We start from the raw sequence: 6,734 nt of genomic DNA, 5'->3' as shown, positions 1-6,734 counted from the left end.
GGACAAATTTCTGGGCACACATGACCTTTCAAAATTGACCTCAGTATATATTCAAAAAACAAGAAAGAAAGTGAACCAGTTGTTGTAAAGATTCTCCCAAGGAACATCCATGGGTAGATAGGATCACTGCTGCGTTTCAGTAAATTTTTAACAGGATCTAAAAGCAATGCTTATCAAATGCTTCCATACAATTGAAAGGAAGGGACTTTTAGACACCTATTTCATGGGGCCTGTTAGTGGCAGAGCAGGCTGAACAAATGTCAGCTGCAGGGTGGGCTGAACACTTGACCCTCACCCATCTGGTTCCTTATCCCTTGTTTGCTTCAAGTCTGAACACTTAACCCCACTCAAGTCTGAACACTTGACCCCCACCCATCTGGTGCAAAGGAAACCCACATCTAGCCCCTGCCTGGTCTGCCTGAGGGCAGAAGATGAGACCCTTAGCAACTACTGTATGATCCAATCACTGTAGGCCAACAAGGCAGCTTGCAAACCCAGAGACCCCATCAGATGTTGGCTATCAAAACTCTCCCCTCTCCCTCTCTCTCTTTCGTTCCGGTCTCTCTCTCTCCCTCTCCCTCTCCCTGTCTTTTCTCTTTTTCTCTCTCTTGTGCTTTGCTGTCTCCCCTGTCTCACTTTTCTCTCTCCCTCTCTCTTTCTTCTCTCTTTCCCTGCTCTTTCTCTCTCACTTTCTCTCTCTCTCTTTCTCTTCCTTCCCTGTTAATCAGACACCACCACAATAAAGATCTCTTGATTGCTCCAAGTGTCATGGTCACTTTCCTTTCAGAGCCAAACTTCACCTGTTCATTTACCAAAACTGAGGAGGACACAAGAGAAAAAGAAAAAATTAACTAACCACTTATATTCAGCCATGAAGAAGGAAATCCTGTTATCGTCAAGAGCTTTCCTGGAACTGGAAGACACCACATTCTACACACTGAAAGATAAGGCTCCAGAGCTGGGCTGTAGCTCAGTGGTAGATAACTTGCCTTGCAGGGGTGAGGCCCTGGGTTTGATCCTCAGTACCACATAAAAGTGAATAAATAAATAAAGATTAAAAATAAAGCTCCAGTGTTTTCTCTCATGTGTGGAAACTAAAGGAAACAGATGACCCAAAGGTACAGGAGGGATCCCCAAGGACTGGGAAGGGTGTGGTTGGGTGAGAGATAGAAATTGAAGACAGAGGGGATGGGAAATGGGTAGAAGGGTGGATGAACAGGGGAAAGCTTGACATGTGCATGGATGGAACTACCAGGTTGAAGCCCATTAATTTGTTCAATTTACAGTTTGAAATGCCCATGGCAAAAATGACCAGTTTCCATAGGACTCCTCAACCTGCCCATAGAACTCAGAATGGTGGAGTATGTTTCCTCTGAAATTTGAATCTTCCTGCAGTCATTAAAATGTTGAGTGATTAATATTATCTTCCTCAATGCAAACACCCCTGTTTAAAATTAAGTGATGCTTACCCAAGGACCTGCACATCCATCATTTCCTGTTTCTCCTCTACTTTTTTCCCCAGCCATAATCTGAAGAACTCATTGGGAAGGGAATCCAACCTGAGGTCCATCTGTCCACCTCTGGTCTGTCAGCATGTTGTCAGGCAGGTGGCTGCTGGGCAAACACCACAGGAGCAGAGTCAGTTTCCTAGATGTCAGAGTATAAGGAAGGAGGGGCATTGGATACTGTCCTGGGGCCATGGGATCAGATGCCTTGTCTAATGCAATCAACCTAATCCCTGAGGAAATTTGTGTTAAAAAATGACTCACACATTTGCATCACAGTTCTGTATTCCATGTATCTGATTTGGAAATCATTTGGTCCAGGATCAATGTTACTTACCTAGATGTCAGTATAAACCTTTCTTAGCTAATACTTGTTTATATACAGGTTCACAATAACAACACTTAAATGGTTCTCAGGCATTTAATAGATAAGAAATGCAAGATAATATTGAGTTTCTATGAATTTGGGTTACTGAGGTCTGAAGGATGATTTTTATGTCTCTACACTTAAAGATGCATTTGTTAAAAGAAATGCATTTGAGTGGTTCAAGTGTTTGTAAGAAACACATTATGGTGAGATGAATGATATGATTTCAGTTTTGCCTTTAAAAGTCAGTTCTTTCTCTTCCTCTCTAGAGTTTGGAATAAACAATTTGTGACTTGAAAATGATGATTTTGAAAACTGGGTGGTGGACTCCTCACATGTACATAATTTTCTAGAAGTTTTGTTAAAGACTCAAATATAGAGATGAATAAACCATTGGTGGTATACTGAGAAGTCATTTTGCAATCTGTCCTTTGGAATTCTTCTCTGGTTTCCAGATTTTGATTACATCTGTCAATACTTGGTCCCCACTCTGGGCGGAGAGGGGGGTTCCATGCTTTCCTTCAGAGCCCTCCACAAGCTGCACACACAGAAGGCTGTCCATTTTATAAGTCAACAGAGGTAGACAAATACATTTCAAACTCTGTTCTAGATCATTCCACTGAGGAATGCAATTCAACAGAGGTAAGGAATCAGAGAATAAACACCTTAGTCCATTAATCTTATTTAAACTATTTGTGACCTGATATGAATAGTGACATTTGGGTGGAGAAGTCTGTACATATGATACATGAGTACTGGAAGGAACATTATCTTGAACATAATAGAAAGCTTATTCTAACTGGTATTCTGTTGCTCTTTGATATTTCTTCCAAAGACAAGCAGTCATGTTCCTAAAGGACTTCCTTTGAATTTAAAACCATCATGGAAATGTGTCAGTACATGTCCAGCATGAATTGGTTCATTGAGAAGGAATTGAAATGTATCTTTTTCTCAGGAAAGTGGTTTAAAATTAAAAAAAAAATTAATAAGTAAAACCTTCACTACCCTTTTTAGATATTACAAATATGAGATTGTGCACATCTCAACATGCTTATGAAATGTGCTTATAAAAATACTTCTGGGAATCCACAAAGAAAAAGGTCAACCAGTCTCTCTAGGAAGTGAACTGACCACACCCTGATTACTAATCCTATTAAATGTTTGCAGGTGATTGGTGGATCTGGCAGGAAGTTAGTGGGTATGGTCAGAAGGTTGAGGTATAAAAGGCTGAAATCATGGAACAGGCCATCTTTTGAAGGCTGGCTCTGAAGTAGCAGCTCTCTCCTCTTGAGCTGCAGCAGGGAAACCTGGTGGTCACTGCTCCTAGAGACATGGAGGCAACTTCACTCCACCGTGGAGGTGAGTCTCAGTTTCATGACTGTATAAAACCTGAATGGTTATCAAATGCAGCTGATGCTAGAGTCCATTTGGGTCCTTCTCTACCTTCAGAGTCATCATTGTCACTTTGCCCTGATGCACCCTTAAATAAGGCTTTGGCTCCTGTGGGGCCACTGCTGGCTCCTAGAGGGAAACTTTGTCTGAACTGGCAGAGACCGTCTGCACCTGGTGCTGGGCTGCAGAACATGGTAAACACTTGCTACATGAATGCAGCCCTGCAGTGCCTGACATACAAACTTCCCCTGGCCAACTACATGCTGTCCCAAGAGCACTGCCAATGCTGTCCTCGTCACAGGGTCTGCATGCTATGTGTGATGCAAGCCCACATGACACGGGCTATCCGCCACCATGGGGATGTCATTCAGCCCCTGCCTGCTTTGGTTGCTGGCTTCCACACATTCTAGCAGGAAGATGCCCATGAATTTCTGCTCTTCACTCTCCATGCCATGCAGAAAGCATGTCTGCGTGGGCAAAAGCAGCCAGGTGCTCACTCCAAGGGCCCTACCCTCATGTGCCAGATATTTGGAGGGTGCTGGAGATCTCAAATCAAGTGTCTCCACTGCTGTGGCCTTTCAGACACTTTTGAGCCCTACCTGGACATTATGGAAGCTCCCAGTGTGCAGCATGCACTGGAGCACCTGGTGAAACCTGAGTGGCTGGAGCGGGAGATTGCATACCAGTGTGGTGTTTGTCAGAAGAAGAGGCCAGCCTACAAGACCCTGACCCTGCAGAAGGCACCAAAAGTTCTTATGATTGTAATGAAATGGTTCTTGGATCTCACAGGGGAAAAAATGGCTAAGCATGGGCACTATCCTGAGTGTCTTGACATGCAGCCATACATGTCTCAGCAGGGCAGAGGCCCACTGGTCTACGCCCTGTATACTGGGGTGAGTTGTCACAGTGGACATTACTATTGTTACATAAAAGCTGGCAATGGCCAGTGGTACAAAATGGACGATGCTAAGGTAGTGGCCTGTGACATTACTTGTGTCCTGAGTCAGCGTGCCTATGTCCTCTTTTATGTCCAGAAGAGTGAACTTGAAACTGACAATGGGAGTGTGTCCCTAGGCAGGAAACCAATAGCTCTTGGTACTGAGGACACAATCTTGGGAGCCACCCAAGGAGAGCTCTAAGGAGGCTCCTAGAGAAAAGCAGTAGAGGCAGAAGAGCACTTGGTGGATACAGCTACTAGAGAAATCACCTTAGATCAGTGGAAATTTCTCCAAGATCAGAAACCACCAAAATCTTAATTCAACCTCAGGAAAGTGGAATTCACTCTGCCTCCCAATATCTTTGTGATTCAACAGTCAAAACACAGAGGAAAGCATAGCACAATGGTAAACAGGAAAATATGATCTGAACAAGGATATCAAGTACAGAGTAGGTGAGGAATTGGTGAACACTGGCCAACTCCCATGAGTTGCAGGAAGGGCCAGAGCCACCAAGAAGAAGAACAAGCAGGGCAAGAGGGCAGTAATTGTGGTCTAGCAATCCAGTGCACTGTGAAGGCCTTTGTATTGCAAACTAATGGTAAGCACTTAGCAGTCCTTGGAGTGCTTTGATTTCTCTGAAGTAAAGCAGTGCAAACAGAAGCCTGGGTGATCATGGAATCCAGTTGTGGGTTTGGGAGTCAGACCAAAGCCTTTAGTCAGTCTCCAATCATTGGGACTTCTCCAAAGTGCCATGGCATCTCTGAAATCTTGAGAACTGTGATGGATGGGCAGTGGAAAGAGGGAAAGGTGCCCATGGCATCCAAGCAGTTCAATGTCAAGTACCACTGCAGAAGGTTGTCCCAATAAGCCCAGCTGCCTCCAGAGCCCAGGGACGTGGCACTCTCCAGCTGGCCAACTCACAGCTCTGCATCATGTTCATGAGGGTGCAGCAGTCCCAAGCGCCTGAAAAGTCATAAGGAGGACACTGTGGTTACCCAGAAACTCATCCCACTGCAGAAATTCTTCCTCCTCCTCTTCTCATCTGCCTCCCTCCTCTTCCTCCTGTGGCCCAGGTGTGGGCAGGGACACCTCCAAAGGCTGCCTGATTCTGAGTGCTAGGCCTTTTTTTGTCCAAGGGATCATCTATGCACCCTGCCAACCCCTCCCTAGAAGAAATGGCTTTTCTAGAGGAAGAAGCCTGCAGCCTTAAGGTTGATTCCAAAGATAGTTCTCCTAACTCCATGAACTCTGAATTTGCAGCTGAAGCTGAAGGTCAGAAGGATGGGATGGAAGGACCAACCGAGGTCCAGAAAAGGAAGTGGAATAGGCTTGGGACCAGGACTCCAAGGTGATCTACCTGAAGGCTCTACAGGACATCCTAGGGAAATCCAGTGCCCAGAAGTAAAGAAGCCTTGGTTATGCCTCAGTGTCTGGTGCCCTTGCTGGGAAGGGATATATTATCCATCTTGTAGGCCTCCATAACCTTATCCTTATTGTCCTCCCCTACTTATATCTTCGTTATGGCTTTACTCCCTGATGAAGAAGAGACTTTACCCCTTTGTGTCTGGTGTGGAGACCCCAGTGACCACCAGAACACACATTTTCCCCTCCCCTGTAAAATGGTAGATCCAATTGTATGGGACACTGAAACCCCATCCTCTGCAAATTGCTCTCCCATGGAAGTGCATCTTAAAGACCCTAACCACTTCCTAAACCAGGCTCAATATCCACTGCCAACTGCCAGTCTTAAGGGCCTAAAGCCAATCATTCAGAGCTTACTAAGAAAGGGGTTCCTCTGTCCCAACACTCTCCATTCAACACCCCAATTTTAGCAGTAAAAAAGCCTAAGGAACATACTGTTTGGTGCAGGACTTAAGGTTTATAAATTCTTCAACCAGGCCCATACATCCCCTGGTTCCAAACCCTTATACTATCCTTTCCTCCATTCTTTCAAACTCCACCTGTTTTTCAGTTATTGATCTTAAAGATGCCTTCTTTTTTTTTCTTTTCTTTTATTTATTTATTTATTTTTATTGTTGGTTGTTCAAAACATTACATTGTTCTTGATATATCATCTTTCACACTTTGCTTCAAGTGGGTTACGAACTCCCATTTTTAGCCCATATACAGATTGCAGAATCACATCAATTACACATCCATTGATTTACATATTGCCATACTAGTGACTGTCGTGTTCTGCTACCTTTCCTATCCTCTACTATCCCCCCTCCCCTCCCCTCCCCTCCCCTCTTCTCTCTCTACCCCCTCTACTGACCTTCATTTCTCCTCCTTGTATTATTTTTCCCTTTCCCCTCCTTTCCTCTTGTATGTTCTTTTGTATAACTCTGCGGGTCTCCTTCCATTTCCATGCAATTTCCCTTTTCTCTCCCTTTCCTTCCCACCTCTCATCTCTGTTTAATGTTAATCTTCTTCTCATGCTCTTCGTCCCTACTCTGTTCTTAGTTACTCTCCTTATATCAAAGAAGACATTTGGCATTTGTTTTTTAGGGATTGAAGATGCCTTCTTTTTGA

At 44.3% G+C, this 6,734-nt stretch overlaps 1 pseudogene; it reads left to right on the top strand.

Moving 5' to 3' along the window:
• The first annotated feature begins 3,203 nt into the window (after positions 1-3,203).
• Positions 3,204-4,758, top strand: LOC114082212 (ubiquitin carboxyl-terminal hydrolase 17-like protein 22; annotated as a pseudogene).
• The last annotated feature ends 1,976 nt before the right edge of the window (positions 4,759-6,734 follow it).

Source organism: Marmota flaviventris, chromosome 3 (genome assembly GCF_047511675.1).
Source record: "Marmota flaviventris isolate mMarFla1 chromosome 3, mMarFla1.hap1, whole genome shotgun sequence".
Taxonomy (NCBI): Eukaryota; Metazoa; Chordata; class Mammalia; order Rodentia; family Sciuridae; genus Marmota; species Marmota flaviventris.
The sequence above is the reverse complement of the archived record's forward strand: the minus strand, read 5'-3'. Positions and strand labels throughout refer to the sequence as shown.